Here is a 16,643-nt window from a genome sequence, read left to right on the forward strand (position 1 = left end):
TCCCAGGGAGGGGATGGCGAGAACATCCCGGTGAGTCCACTGCAAACCCGAGTCTCTCCAATGAAGGGGGGGGGGGGGGGTGCTGGGAGGCTTAGGTTGTGAAAACCTTGACTGTTAAAGGAGTCTGAATACATCACATTCCTATGCAAAATGTTTTTAATCTCCAGTTTAATGTAGTTTATTTTTGCTATATGTAAAGTATTTTTATACGGCTTGTATCATGATAGTTTAGCAATAAAACAGTTGAAAGCACAGGCTGCCTGGGCGTATTTTTTCTCTTGAGCGCGGCTGCCCACGCAGCCCTCCCCCGCTGAGTGCCCGCAGTGAGGAGCCTGGGCACACACCATGTGCGTGTGTCCGCCTCGTCTCAGCCCCGTGAGGGGAGAGCAGTCATTTCCGGCCACCAGGTGCATCTCTAGGCCCCTTCAGATGGAATACCCAGGTAAGTTAGACGTGCAGCATCTGCCCGGGGACACCTCGTAGCGGGTCCCAGAGCACGACGGCCAGCCAGGCTGAGCTAGCTGGCCACTCGGAAGGCAAAAGCAGAGCTCTGCTTGAGCATCTTACAAAATTCCAAAGTTCTAAAAAAAATAAAAAAGGTGTCTTTTACCATCAACCCACAAACAGAATGAGATATTATAAATATTAGAACTTTTCGGCTGGTTTACTCCTAAACAACACCCCACCCCCTTATAGCTAAAGCACCCCAGAGGTTTGGAAGTCATTGCTATCGAAGTCTTCACGTTGTTCAACCTCCATCCCACTCTGCAGGGCTACCCTTAAACCCCGGCCCCGGCCTCAGAGACCACCGACCCTGAGCTTGGAATGCCTTCTTGTGGGTTTTCCAAGCCCCCTCCAGTGCCTGCAGCCAGCATTACCATATAGGTGCCCCGAGCACATGCAGGGCCATGCGCGGTGCTGGCTACTGGAAATGCCTACCTTGAAATGCCCAGAGTACCCTCTGGTGGCTGAGACCAGCGAGCTCCCACGCCTTCCCTTCAGGGCACAAGGTCAACCAGATGTCCCAAAGAGCCCCAGAACCTGCACCCTAACGGGTCTAAGCCAGTTTCCAGAAGGGCTTGCTGGTAAGCAGTGTTCCCGATGGCCAGCCCACAGTACTTCTACCTATTTTTCTGTTTTTTTGTGGGATTGTGCGAGATTGGTCACCAGAATGGTGCCGAGATGCCCATCTGAGGGTACTTCAAATTGCTGCTGTAGACAGGAGCTCCACAAAGTATTCACCCGGGCCCACGTAACTGAGGGGCAACTTGCCCCCTTATGGTTTTTGCTGTAGCTGTGTACAACGGATTTTCTTTAACTCACTTTCTGTAAACCTTATGCCACTTTCCTTGAATCAAAACCCAGAATCATCTTGAACAGAAAACAAGGAGAAAACTATACAGTTCTTGAAATAATAAGTCTGTGTGCAGCATTTATATGTGAGCCATTTATATGTCAACACAATCAAATCCAGCCCCTGCCTCAGTCTCCCCAGGTGTAAAATGAGGATAAAAATAGTCCCCCCTCACAGGCATGGTGTGCTCAATAACAAACGTTAACGATCGATACCCTACCCCATCACTTAGCAACCAGAGTCAAGAGTCGGCCAGGCGGGCCCTCCTTCCCCGAATCTGGAAGGAAACATGCAGAGGTCCAACAAGTAAACAAAAACCACTAGTCACCACCATTCTACTCTCTGCTACTATGAGTTCGGCGTTTTCAGGTTGCTCGTGTGAGTGACACCCTGCCGTATCTGTCTTTCTCCAGCCGGCTTTATTTCACTTAGCAGAAGGTCCTCCATCCGGTTCGTCCATGTGATAAAAAGCAACGTCATAAAGCAATCTACCGATTTGATGTAAACCCTATCACGGTTTCAATGGCATTTTTCAGAAATAGATAAGACAACCCTAAAATTGGGATGCAACCCAAAAAAACCCCAGATATCCGAGCGATCTTGAACAAGAAGAACAAAGCTGGGGGCATCACATTTCCCGACTTCCAACTGTGTTACAAAAGCAATAGCAATCACAGCAGCGTGGTACTGCCGTGGAAACAGACATAGTCCGTGGGAAAGAACAGACAGCCCGGAAATATCCTTGTGCATACATAGTCGATTAGTTTATGACAAAGGAGCCACGGCTATACAATGGGGGAAGGATAGTCCCTTCAACAAATGGTGGAGGAGAAACTGGACCCCGGTCCTACACCATACACAAAACTCAATTCAAAATGGATTGAAGACTCCAAATAAGACCTGAAACCATGAACATCCTAGAACAAAACCTAGGTAAGTTCCTTGACATCAATCTTGGCAATGATTTAAAAAATTTGACACCAAAAGCATGGGCCCCAAAAGCAATAATTACAAAAAAAAAAAAAAAAGCCAACCAGTGGGACCCCATCAGACTAAAAAAGCTTCTGCACAGCAACAACAGAAAAGGCAACCAGGAGAAAACATTTGCACATCTGACAAGGGGTTAATATACAAATTATATAAAGAACTCTGAACTCAATAGCCAAAAAGAACGCCAATTTTTTTTTTTAATGGGCAGAAGAACTGAATAGACGTTTTCCCAAAGAAGACAGACAAATGCTCAACAGGTATACAAAAAGGTGCTCAGCGTCACTAATCAGCAGGGACATGCAAATCAAAACCACAGTGAGAGAGCCGCTGTGCCGGATTGGATGCCTGTTACCCAAAAGACAAAAGCTGAGTGTTGGTAAGGATGTGGGAATGCAAATTGGTGCAGCCAAATGGAAAATAGTATGGAGGTTCCTCAAAAATTAAAAATAGAACTACCATCTGACCCAGCAATCCCACTTCTGAGTATAAATGCGAAGGTAATAAAAACAGGGTCTCGAAGGGATGTCTGCACTCCCAGGTTCATTGCCGCTTTAGTCACAGCAGCCAAGAAACGGAGACAACCTGACGTATGTCAATGGATGAATGGATGAAGAATATATGGGATAGATAGACACACACACACACACACACACACACACAGATATTCAGCCATGAGAAAGAAGGGAATTCTGCTATTTGTGACAACATGGATGGACCCCGAGGGCATTATGCCAAGTGAAATAAGCCAGACACAGAAAGACAAATACTGCAGGGTATCACTTATGGCATCTAAGAGGGGGGAGAAAAAGTCAAACTCATAGAAACAGAAAAGTGGTTACGGGGGTTGAGGAGGGAGATTGGTAAAAGGGTGTAAACATCTAGCGCTACGATGACTGAGTTCTGAGAATCTACTGTATAACATGGTGACTATTGATCACACTATTGTCTACACTTGACCCTTGAACACGGAGGAGTTAGGTGCGCCAACCCCCTGCAATCCAAAACCTGTGTACCAACTGTGACCCCTCTAAAATTTGACTGACAGCCTTCTGTGGACTAGAAGCCTTACTGATAACATAGTCGATGAACACATATTTTGTATATATTATGTGTCCTACTTTTATAAGAAAGTGAACTAGAGAAAAGAAAGTGGTATTAAGAAAATTTTAAGGAAAAGACAACATAGATATAGTATTTATTGAAAAAAATCCACGTATAAGTGGGCCCGTGCAGCTCAAACCCGTGTTGTTCAGGGGTCAACTGTAAGTACAATTCGCTAAGAGTGCAATTGAAATGTTCTCACACCCAAGGAAGCCTCACTACGGAAAGTAATAGGTGTGTTAGTGAACTAGCCGGGGGCATGTCTTCCCAACGTACACCGGTATCCGCCCATCACACGGAACACTAAATATCTTACACTTTTGGTCACTTATACCTTAATACAGCTGGGGGTAGGGGCGTCAATCTTCGGTGAGAGAAGAAGAAAACTATCTGCCATCTTGCAGACATCGCTTTAAAAAAAAAAAAATGCAAACCCGGATCAGGCAGCTCAGCCTCCGGGTCTGGGACAGAGCGTCCCTTCGCACTGGGAGTGACCCAGACTCTTCCCCGCCTCCGGCTCCTCCAGACCCGCCTCTGGCCGCACCGGGCCTCTCTTCTGTTCCTTCCACCCTGTCCATTCATCACCGCGCAGAAATCTCCTGTCTGGGTGACCAGTCGCTCCTTCCCGGTGTCGCCCGTACCTGTATGTTCCACAAGGGCAAGGACGGTACCTGCCTTCGCTCAGGGCCACGGCCAGACCCTCTGCACGGTGGCCCCCGGAACTGTGTCGGGTGCACAGAGGTGTGTATGTGTTACATGCACGAGTGACCTTGAGCACAGGGGGCTCATCAAAATGCACGGAAAACAAATCGTTTCGTCACATTGAACACGTTTTTGAAGCCAAACACCTGACTCGAGACCTTTCTTCCATCCTATTTGGCTCGGTGTCGTCCAGCCTGTCTCTAGAAATGGCCGGTGCCCCTTGTCGCAGATGGCGGTCAAGGCCCAGACTCCCCAGAAGCCTGGGGCCTGCCGGGCTGTCTGCCTGCTGGCGTCCCGCAGTCGCCTGGCCCTCCTGCCTGTGGAATCTCGCGGCTGTGGCTCCACAGGTCCCGGGGGGCAGGTGGGAGAAGGGCGGCCGGCCAGCTGCTCTTTACAAGCCAAACGTGAAGCAACTGAGACTTTGGGGAGTGGGCTGGACACAGCGGGTGATGGGAACGGGAGCCTCTGCTGCCACGTTAGATTGTTAGCACTGCCCGGCTGGCCCTGCGCCATCTGTCCTGCCCAGACACACCTGCAGCGGGTACCGCTGCTGTCCCCTCCCACGCAGACCCTGCAGACCCTCATTCTGAAACCTGCACCACAGACACCTCCCCTGGGTGTCCTCCTCGGGGACCGACTCTGCCCAGAGGAGATCCAGGCCGCTCAGGGCCGTGAGGTGGGGTCCCACTCCTTCCCACCCCCATGCGCTCAGGGCAAGCCCTTTATCCCTGTTCACAGCCAGCTCTCAAGGCCCCTCATCTTCAAAGCCAGAAATGGCCTCCCCGACCCCTGCTCCTGGCACCCCATTCGCTCTGATGCTCGCTAGGGCCTCCCTCTCATAACAGCGGCCCACCTGGGGGGTCCAGGAGGCTCCTCCCACCTGAAGCTTAGGAGTCAGCCCTGCAAAGTCCCTGCGTGTAAGGTAACCTATCCCCAGGTACCGGGGATGAAGAGGTGGGCATGGGGGGGGGGGTGTTCTGCCCACTGTGCCCCTCAAGCTGGTTGCCTGTCTCCCACAGACCCTGTATGGGGGTAGGGGTCTGGGCTAGGTGTCTTCCTTGCTCCTTTTTGCCTTTCTAGACTGTTCTCCAGCCCAGGGCCACTGTCCTCATTTCTTGGTGATTTTAGCTTCTAGACGAGGGCACTGTTTTGGGGTGGGTTTTTTTGGGGGGATTTACTCCTGTCTTAATTTTTGGCAATTTCATCCGCCACATCCCAACTTCTTGGTTTCTTAAATTCTTGTTCGGTGATTTTTGTCCTCTTCCTTCAGCTGGTTCTCAAACCTCAGTAAGTGTCAGAAAACCCGAGGGGCTTGTAAATCGCAGACCGCTGGCCCCACCCCCAGGGGCCGGAGCATGTGCACATCTGCCGAGGCCCCCGGTTGTGCGCAGGCTTCAGGATTGGGGGCAGCACCAGAACCATCGCCCTAGACCTTCAGATGACTCATACGGAGCCCCCCCCTCTCAGCTCAAGCCCCCCACTCTGCGGAGGGCGCCGCCTCGCCAGCACCAGACTCCAGGCATTCTGCGCCCCACCTGTGACCACACGCCTCTGCCCCTCACCCTTCCCGCTGGGCGTGCTCCCTCCTCCCCCTTCCCAGCTTCATTCCCACGGCCAAGCTGGTTAGATCAGGCACTGTGCCCCACACCCGCTCCTGCACCTGCACCCCTGAATGGGGCTGCAGAGAACCCCCACCTTCTGCACACCCCCGACCGCCCACACCGCATGGCCCTGTCTCGCCTGGACGCCAGAGCTCTTGTGGATGACTCATGGCTCCTCCCACCACCTCCCTCTCTCCTGCTGGCCTGACTCCCTATTTCGTAAGGAAGGAACTGCAGGGAGCCCCTACCAGCCCGCCGGGGCCCTGCGCCCCGCTCTGCCTCCCTCCTGAGAGTCTGCCTGCTCCTCGGCCACCCCCTGGTCCCTGTCTCCCCAAGACACCACCCACACTCTCCTCTTTCCTCTGCCCCACTGATGTTTCTCTCTCCGTCCGATCATTCCAATCACCACCCAGACACGCAATTATTCTCCTGCCTTAACCATCACGTGGGCCCTCCGGTCCCCTTCGGCTGCTGCCTCACTTCTGTTCTCCACTGCAAGAGCCCCGGAAATGCTATGTCCGCCTTCTCCCGGCCTGCCCTCTCCCGTTCCCTCCCGAACTCACCCCCATCAGCTTCCACGCCCCCTGACACCGCCTCATCAGAGTCACCCTTGACCCCCAGGCCACTGTTAAATGCAGTGGTCAACTGTCCACCATCAGTGATCAGCAGCCGCAGCAGGTTCCCCGCCTCCTTTCTTGATGCGTGTCCTTCCTTCATGTGGTTTCCACTGGCCCCCACGCCCCGGTCCTTCCTCTTTCGCCCTGGCCTCTACTCGCCCTCAGCGGCCCGTTCCGCCTCATCGCCGCGGGCACCCCGGCTCGGCCCTGCCCCTTCCTATCCGCATGCATTTCCTCCGTGATTCGTCCCGTCTCCTGGTTTTAAATATCAGCCACGTGCACAGGGGTTCCAAGTGCACCCCACCTGCCTGGATCCCGCCCCTGAATCCCTGACTTGGTCATCCGCCTGCCTGCTTGACAAACTCCTCTTGGAACTCGGGGCGGCTCTGGCCTCGGACGGTGAGGCGTCACGGCCCTAGACCACGCCGGGGAGACGGAACCATGCTCGCAGCTGCTGGCTTTGCTGGGGGCGGGGGGGGATCCTGCCCCGTTGGTGCCCTCAGAGGGCTCTGGCCTCAGTCGAGACCTGACAGGGGACCCAGAGAAACCACTCCTGGCTTCCCAGCTCACAGAGACGGCGAAGTCACAGACATGCGCCGTTCTAAGCTGCTGGGTCAGGAGGTAGCTTGTTACACAGCAACAACTGTAACACACACCGAGAGGTCACGCGGCCAGCCTGAGGTCACGCGGCCAGCCTGAGGTCACACGGCGTGTTGGAAGGGAGTTGGGATCCAAGCCCAGTCTGTCCCCTAGAACTTCTGCTCCTTAATCTCGAAACATAGCACCTTCCAGAATATTCCGCGTCTGGAGTTAAGACAGACATGTCCACGAAGCAGATGGATGCTCTGGGAACCCTGCTCCTGACAGGCTGGGGGCCCGCACGGCGCCTCCTCCACCCACTCAGCTGCAGACATTGGTTCCGGAGCTTGAATCAGACCCTGTCGCTCTTCGATGCAAAGCTGTGCGATGGCTGCCCCCTTCCCAGGGCTCTCGGGCCACCACGGCTAGGCCCTGCCCACCCCGCACTGCCCAGAGCTGGTGCCCACCTGTGAGCTGCTACAAGCCCACAGGCCTCCCTGCGCCTGGGCCCTTCCTCCAAGAAGCGCCATCTGGCCCCTTCATCATGCCCTCGCCTTGGGATCCTGATGGAGCCCCCCTGCCCATCCTACCTTCACCCTCCTGCTCCCCACCACCAGCATTCCAACGTGCCAGGGTCCCTTGTCCACATAAACCAGAAATAAAAATAGAAAAGCCACCGACCCACTGCCGCCTCGAACCACTGGCCTGGCTCTCTCCACCCCTCCCAGCCAAGGCTCTGGAAAGAGTTGTTGGCGGCTCCTGTCCCCATGTCTCTCCTCCAGCCCCCTCCTCAGCCCCGGCCCGTGCCCCCACCATACTGCGGACACCAAGGCGGCCAGGGCCCCTGAGCTAAACCAACAGATTCACCGCCATCCCTCTGTTCCTGGGCTTCTCTGCAGCGCTTGGTACTGTCGCGTTCTCTCCAGTGAACCTGTCCCCTCGCTCTTGGGCGTAGGGCACCCTGTTTCCCTGATTCTGCCCACGGGCCCCTCTTCCTCTCCAGCTAACAGGGGGGTCCCCAGGCCTCAGCCCCAGGTCCTTGTCTTCTCATCCGTGGGACGCAAAGCTCGGCCTCCCACCCTGACATGAATAACGCCCACGCTGCTTAGCGCCAGCTCAGATCGTCCCTGACCCCTGAGATCCCTGTGGGATTATCGCAGGCCCTCACGCTGCCACACCCAGAACGGAACTCGCCAGCTACCCCCATGCCTTCAAAACGTGTTTTCCTCATGGGAACCCCCCTCAGAAAATGACATCACCGTCCACCCCACTGTCAAACCTAGAACCCCTAGATTCAGCCTCGATTCACCCCCCCCCAGCCCAGTATGGCTAACGGGTCACCCCTCAGCCACCTTCCATCTGTATCACCCACTGTCTCGTGCCAGTGATGTGACCTCTCGCCAGACTGTCTTTCTTCCCCATGAGAAGGTCAGCTCCTTGAGGACAGGGCCCGGTCTCTGCAGTCCAGAGCTGGACCCACAGTGACCAGAAGGCCAGGCACATGGCAGGCTCCGTAGTATTGACAAAGGACTGGATATATTTTACCATCAGTTCTCCCTGGAATTCTGGGCTGCAACCTGCATGGGATGCGGGATGATGGTCTGAGGATGGTGGGGGATGTTTGGTGGAAGGGCTGATCTTTCCTGCACTTGACCCAGCCTGAACCCCAAATTAGAAGGAAACCACCCCTTTGGTGTCCAGGCTGGAGCAGGAGGGCTGCTGGGAAAGGAGGCATCAAAGCAGAGTGTGGGCAGCTGAATAATGGCCCCTGCAGTGCCCACGTCCTGGAGCCTGTCAGCGTCACCCTGCAGGGCAGCCGTAATGGAATGAGGACCGGGAGGTTAGGAGATCACCCTGGATTTCCCACGTGGACCCAGAGGAAGCACAGAGCTCCTCCCAGGAGGGAGGCAGGAGCGTCAGGGTTGGAGAGGACGCGATGACGGAAGCAGAGGACAGAGTGATGTCAGCCAAGGAAGGCGAGCAGCTGCTGGAAGCTGGAAAAGGCAAGGAGCAGATGGCCCCCCTCGGGCCCCCAGAAGGCCAGCCCTGCCGACATCTTGGTTTTAGGACAACTGGTCTCCCGAGATGTAAAATAATAAACGTGTGTTCTTTTAAGCCATTAAGTTTGTGGGGACTTGTTATGGCAATAATAGGAAATGAATACAGATAGTAATATATGCTCTTTCCTAACTACCAGGCAGTGCCAGCTCTTGTTATGGACTAAAAATTCATATAAAAATCCTAACCCCCAAAGTGACGGTATTGGAAGAGGTGATCAGGTCATGAGGGTAGGACCCTTGAGTGGGATTCGTATCCTTATAAAAGAGGCCCAGAGAGCTCTCTCCACCCTGTAAGTGTGCACCGAGAATCGGGTCCTCACAAGAATCTGATCATGCTGGCACCCCGAGCTCAGACATCCAACCCCCAGAACTGTGAAGCATGAACTTCTGTTGTTTATACAGTCCCGGTACTTTGATATGGCAGCCCAGATGGATGGGGACAGCCATTGGTGGTATTCTGCAAAGCAGGAGCTTTTATTATCTCTAGCGATTAGGAAACACAGGCTCAGGAAGCTGACGTGACTTCCCCAGGGTCATGCAGTCTAGCTGCAAGAGAGTCAGGCTGCAAACCCAGGTCTCCGTGATTTCAATGCTTACATTCTTCCCATAAGCCTATTGCTTCTCCAGTGCCCTCCTGGGGCTTCAATTTCTCCAGTTGTCACACGAATTGATTTGCTGAGATCGGCCCTTTCACCAAATGCATGTTAGTAAGTTGTTAGCAGGTGTTATGGGTGTGGGGAGAGTTGGGGTAAATTTATGGTACAATACCTTTGGAAGCGCTGAGTTAAAGTTGAGATTCTTTTTTGCTATTGGCTGCAGGCCTTCTCAGAGCCTCTAAAAGGCTGCAGAATGCTGTGACCGATTAAAGAATGGACGGGCAGTCAGCTTTCCTAACTGACGGGCCCATAGTCTGGAACATCGTTCAGGGCTATTTGGGGGGATGCCTCACTCTGAGAGGCTGAGCCAGACGAACCTGAAGGTCTCCTCTCATGTATAAAGGGCCAGGGTTCTGAGTTCTAATTCATCACGAGCAGGTCTGAGCTTGCTCATCTCGCCCAATTCTGCTCTCGAGAGGGAGGCCCAGGTAGGGTGCTAACGTTCCTCATGCCGCCCCGACGCATCGCCCAGACGTGCGCTTGGAACGTGATCCTCTCAGTCTGGGAGGTCAGACGCCTCTCCGGGCTCCCGTCAAGGTGTTGGCAGGGCTGTGTTCCTTCTGGAAGCTCCAGGATTCCCCTGCCTTGTCCAGCTTCCGGGGCTGCCCCCACTCTTGGCTCACGACCCCTCCTCCATCTGCAGAGCCACAAGGGCCGGCAGAGCCTCCGTCCTCCCCTGTGATCCATGGTCACGCGGGATCCACCTGTGTGCTCCAGGCTGGTCTCCTTACCATAAGGTCGGCCGATTGGCACCCGTGATTCCATCTTCAACCTTAATGCCCCCTCGCCACACACAGAGGCACCGGTTCCCAGGGTGTGGACACCGTGGGGCATTGTTCCGCTGATCCTGATTCCTTCGTTCAGCTTCAAACTCAGCACGGGAACAACCCTCTACCCTGCTGGTGACATTCTCACAGAGCTCTCGGAAGGAGGGGCTGTCATCACCCCCACTTTATAAGAAGCCGAGGCTTGGCCGTGTGAAGTCACCTGCCAGAGGCCACTCAGGGGCTAAGCTGCCAAGCTGCCAAGCCGGGACTCATGCCCACACCCACCCACATGCCTTGGAAGCCCTTGTTCTTGGCCACCATGGAAACTCCGTCCCCCACCATGAGCCCCTCTTCCCTTGGAGACTCACAGCCTCTGGCTGGTTCAAGCAGAGAGCAGCTGAGACAGTCCTGGGCTCCATGCTGCCCTCACCCAGGAGTGGGACTCCGCTTCTCTGAGCCTCTGGGCCCCTCCCTGACCTGGGCCTCCCTGCCTGGCATCCGGGAGGACCCAACGTGAGAGAGCCTGGTGCAGAGAATGCACTCGGGCCTCGTTGGTTGTCTGGTAGAGGTGGCTGGTGGTGCTCGGAGCTGCACTGGGGGGCTGGGGGGAGGCCACTCTCTTGACTGCGTTATAAAACTGGGGACAACCTTGGAATCTGACCAGGGACACAAATTCACATCTGGTGAGTGCCTGGGCCAGGTGCGCTCACACAGGTTGACTCACATAATCCACCCAAAGCAATCTGGGGTGCTTCTCATACAATTAGCCCATTGCACAGCTAGGGAAACAGAGGCCCAGAGACTGCAGTAAGAGTTCCCATTCATTCATTCATTCATTCATTCCATTCACGCCCTCCACAAGTATTTGTTGATGCCGACACCCGCCTTGAAGGTGTTTGGGATACTGCAGCGGAGCTTACGGCCCAGCAGGAAGGACAGATTGCAAACAGAAAGCACAGAAGGACATGACAGGAAGTGGGTGGTCAGGGTGGAGGGCGTCGAACAGGTGGGTGGGTGGGAGCAGGGAGGGCTGCGGTGGGTCTCTGTGATATGTCCAGCACCACTCCAAGCCTTGTTCCAGAAATCGTGTCACTGGACTCGTGTCCAGAAATTGCAGCCACCCTACAAACGAGGATGTCTCTCTGATTTTTCAGGAGACATGGGAGGTTCAGAGAGGACCCTTGCTGACCACCACAAGGCATGAATTGGCAAAGTTAGGACTGAACCCAGGGTGATGTGTGCCCAAGGTAGATAGGCTCACAACCCCTCCCTCTGCGTCCAGAGGGGAACCTCGTGGCCACAAGGGGTGCTGCCCATGAGCCTTAGATCTCTGGGGTCACAGTGCCGCACGAGGACAAATCTAGGGGCTGCCCTTGATTGCCGAGAGAGAGAGAGAGGAGGGGGAGCAGACACTCCCCAGGGAGCCCTGGAAATCCAGCTTCTCTCCCCGGTCGGTCTGATGGGTGATGGCTAGAACCCCAAAGTGCCCCCTCAGTGGGCACAGCTGCGGGGCTTCCGTTTTTAGAAACACCCTTGTGTTCCCTTGACACCAACTACTTCCCTTCCCAGTGAGCGTTTCTCCCCCAAACATCTACATGTGACAGCTATGGCCTCTGGGCCCAGCCGGGGCAAAGTCTGTGCAGAAATGTGCCTTTATGTGGAGCGCGGGGGCAGGATTTCTCAGGTGAGGGGCATTTCCCAGGCTCCGGAAGCCCCAGACAGGGACTGTCGGTGGAGCCCTACTGCCCCCTAGAGGCCAAGCTGGGGATGCTGTCCCCTGACCCAGGCCAAAGCAACTCACCAGGCCTCCCTGCCCCTCCTCTGGATTGCCCCCAGGACAACCTTAGCCTGACCGCACTCCATCAGCGGAGTCAACTGGACAGAGGAGACCCCAAGCCCCGCTGCTCAAGTCAGGTCCCAGGACCGTGGGCTGGAGGCAAAGTAACAGGAACTGGGCCGTTCTGAGGGCTCCCCATGGGTTCACTCACTGAGTCCCCAGGAGGTTCAGTGACTGTGGTATTGTTCCCGCCACCATTTCACAGACGGGGAAACCGAGGCACAGAGAGTGTAAGCAACTTGCCCAAGATCATGCAGCTAAGAAATGAGGAAGAAGAGGTTACAGCCTGGTCCTTGTCAGCACCCAGGGCCCAGCTTGTGTGTTACCTCTTCCGAGAAGCCTTCCCTGACCCCTGGTTGAGCTGCCCCGCCCCCGCTTCCCCCCCAACCCCACGGTCTCGGCCGGCCTGTTTCCACGCAGCCCCAGCCGCTATGTGCAGCTTCTGTTGTTACCGAGTCTGCCTCCCTGACCGGGAAGGCGGCTCTCTGCGGGCAGGCTGGGATCTGGGGGCTGGTGCCAGCATTCCCGGGGCCCGGCACTGCGCCCGGATGCTGGTGGTATGCCCTCCATATCTGTGGGCTGAACAAGGGAGGGAAGGACGGAAGGAACGAAGGAGGAGAGGGAGGAAGGAAGGAAGACGTACTGTTTCAGTTCTCAAGAAGCCCCCACTCAGTGGGAGAAACAGACCTTACTGCCTGTGCTGGGTTAGATAGTGCCCCCTCCTCAAAAACACCCACCAGGAAACTGCATGTTACCTTATTTGGAAAGAGTGTCTTTGGGGGATGTAATTAAGTTGATAATCTCAAGATGAGATCCTCCTGGATGATCTGGGTGGGCCCTCAATCCAATGACAAGTGTCCTTCTTAGAAGAGGAATAGACACAGACACAGAGGAGACGCCACGTGAAGACGGAGGCAGAGACTAGACTTTGCTGCCACAAGCCACAGAATGGAAGGTGGAAAAGGCCAGGAAGGTTCCTCCCCAGAGCCTTTGGGGTGCAGTGACCTGCCAGCACCTTGGTTTCAGACATCCGCCTCCAGAGCCAAGGGAGCAATGTCCATTGTCTTCGACCACTCGGTCGTGGCGATTTGTGGGGGTCCTGGGGAAGGTCCACTGAGAACCAAAGGGTTATCCACACCACCATCCCAGAGAAGGGCCCACGGGAGGCCACTAGGAGGCACCGTCCGGTGAGCTGCTCGGGGGGCAGGAGCGGGGCACCTGGCGTTTCCTCCGGATCATCACTGCTGCTGTGGCCACACCCTCACTGTCCACTCCAGCCCACCTGCTGGGTTCCCAGACTCCTTCGCTCGGCTCACACCCTGCCACCTGGGCAAGGCCCTGGCACACAGGTATGCAACTCACCCACACGTGCTCCCCTCCACCTGCCCACTCCAAAACCGCCTCCCCGAGCCGCTGGTGGAAGCGACCTCTCCCACTCTGGGCCTCCGAGCCCTGCCTCCCCAGTCGCCTGTGGACTCCTGGGGACATGAGCATGGCACCCCTGAACCGTCTCACACACGGTCGGGGAGCCACGTCCTCGGGCAACCACAGCTTTCTGCTGCCCCCACCTCTGGGCAGCCAGCTGCCCACCTCCTGCTCCCCTTTCTCAACACTGACCTCTGACCCCACTGACACCCCGCTCACCCCCTCTCCCACACCCTCACCAGGTCACACCTTCCCCAGGCCTCCGTGCTCCTAATGGGATATCTGACTCTCCCCTCCAGAGTCCTGGCCCACCGGGACCTCCCAGCCCCTGAGCATCCCAACCCGCGCCACTCGGACCTCAAACAGGGCTCCGTGAGAATGAAGTCGGCCCTGTAATGCGGCTCCCTTAGGAACCGCGGGGTCCATAAGAAGTACTCAGCAACATTAGCCACTGTCATGCACGATGGCGATGACATCATCGCGCCCCGCTGGGCCCGGTCAGCACTGTGACCGGCGTCCTGGTTCGGTCCGGCCAGCACTGCCCGAGAGCGCGGTGGGAGGGCCGGGGCGCGGAGGCCAGGCGCACGCCCAGCCTGGCCTCCTCCACGGTGTCCTTCTCATGCCGAGTCGGTTTCTGTGGTGCTGGAAGATGTTTTCAAAATGATGCGAACATATTTCTGAGGTCAACTTCTAATCAAAAACGACTCCCAGACGGTGCCCTGGTTTAAATAGAAAGGAGGAAGAAATCGAGTGAGTCATCATCCAAACCATTTGAATGAAACAAAGACACAACAACCTCCTGCTTTCCTCCTGCGCCAGAAGGGGTGAGCTCAGCCCCGCAGCTGGAGGGAATTAAGGGATCTCCGGTTCCCCGAGATAGCGCAGGCGGCACCGCGGGCCCCGTGACTCACAGCGAGAACCCGAGAGGTGGCCGATGACCAGAGCGGGGCCTCCAGAGGCCTGCGGCAGAGGCCACAGCGCTGGGGGCTCTGGGAACCTGACGTGAATGGGTGGGCCAACGGCGAGCAGAACCACGGGGTTGTGAGCACGAAGACACCCCAAGCTTGGAGCGGGGGACCCCCGTAGTACTGCCCAGGAAGCTGGAGGATGCTACCAGACCTGGATCGGGTTTTACAAAACCCCGAATGACCTTCGTGACGATCCCAGCGGCAGTCACCATTCTTCCCAGGCTTCTCCCATCCACCGCCTTGCTCTGGGGGAAGGGCAAGCAGCCATTCCCGGAGTCCCAGGGCTCCCTTTGGCATGGGGTGTCTGCAAGGTTCTGAACTCAGAACACTCTGCCGGACAGACTCTTCCCAGGACTGGGAGGGGAGCTGGGCGGGACAGACCGAGGTCAGGCTGAACAAGCTCCTCACGGTGGGCCCCAGACTCCATCACGGCAATTATTCCGAAATCCGTAACTTCTGCTCGGGATTGTCAAGATGACTTGCCACATTTAGAGAACCATTTTTCGGAAAATTGGATTAGTCTCAATAACATATGTACATGATAAAACATTTTTTTTTCAATAATAAAAGAATAACATGCAAAGTCTGCCACCAGAGTACTTACAAGCCTACTCCCCACTGCGTTTGTTCTCAGTTTGGCTTCTCTAGTCTTTCTGATGGTGACATTTACCTGTAGTAATATGCCTGCTTCTAAGACCTGATTGGTCAACTTCAAATGGCACCGAGTGGTTCCTAACACGGGAAGATGGGGTATTAGTGTGGTCACTCTGACTTCTACCTCTTCTTCCCCTTCCTTCCCAGGCATGTTAGTTATAGTATTTTCACTTCGTGGACCCTGAAGTTAGTATGACTGAATTCAATCCCACCGCCGCCACTTCTTACTGTGCAACTTTGGGCCAGTTACTTAACCTCTCTGTGTTCCAGTTCCCTCACTGGTACCAGTGGGGATGACAGTGTCCGCTTCATAAGGTTGTCATGAAGAGTACATGTGTTCACTCACGCTAAGTTACATGAGAAGGCTCAATCAGCGTTAGCTATTATCCCTCATCACTCTGTTCTAGGACTTGGAACTAAATCTTCTTTGAACTGTCAATGGGTTGATGATAGAAAGTGAAACCAATCAACAGCACTTACAACATGACCAAGCAAACAGGATCCACTGAGGAACTGAGGGTGAATGGACCCAAGGAGAAGGGAATGTGAGCCCCAGTCATTGGAGCTTTGCTGCTCGAAGGAGAGTCTCCGAGGTGTCAGGTCTAACACATACTGTTAGTTTCTTTCTGGTTTCTTTCCCTCTTCTGTATAATCGTCAACTTTGAGGACACAAACAAGCCATTCTCTTTCTCAGATTTTTTTCCCAGGAGATTAACATAGACTCTTGGGGTTTTTTGTTTTGTTTTGTTTTGTTTTGTTTTTTGTATAGGGTACATGGATTGTGAATTTTAGAATTCTTGAATGTCTAAGGACATCTTATTTTGTTTAGCTGTATAAGGAACCCTAGACTGGAAATCTTTTACCCTCAAGGCAGGGAAGACACAGCTCCATCATCACCTTCTGGCATTTGAGTAGATGGCAAATCTGGTGTTAATCTGATTTCCCAATCTTTAGCAGTTTACCACTTTCAAAATTATTATTTCCAAAAACCTGTAGGGTAGCCTCTTTATTTGTCAAGTTTTAAACAAGTTTTCCTTGATGTCTGTAGGTACGCATCATAATTAGAGGTATGTACTATGAAGACTCCTCTTTCCTGGTGTTCTACTCATTTCCTTTATTATTTCTTCTGCTCCCTTCTTTCGTCTCTTCTTTTGAAATTCCCCTGTTAGCCCTGGCCAGGTTGCTCAATGGGTTGGAGCGTTGTCCTGTACACCAAAAGGTGGTGGGCACCTATCAGGGTTTCGGGTTTGATCCCCAGGATGGGTGTGTACAGGAAGTAACCAACTGATGTTTCCCTCACATCGATGTTTCTCTTTCTCCCCGCCTCTCTAA

Source organism: Molossus molossus, unplaced genomic scaffold (genome assembly GCF_014108415.1).
Source record: "Molossus molossus isolate mMolMol1 unplaced genomic scaffold, mMolMol1.p scaffold_m16_p_6, whole genome shotgun sequence".
Lineage (NCBI taxonomy): Eukaryota > Metazoa > Chordata > Mammalia > Chiroptera > Molossidae > Molossus > Molossus molossus.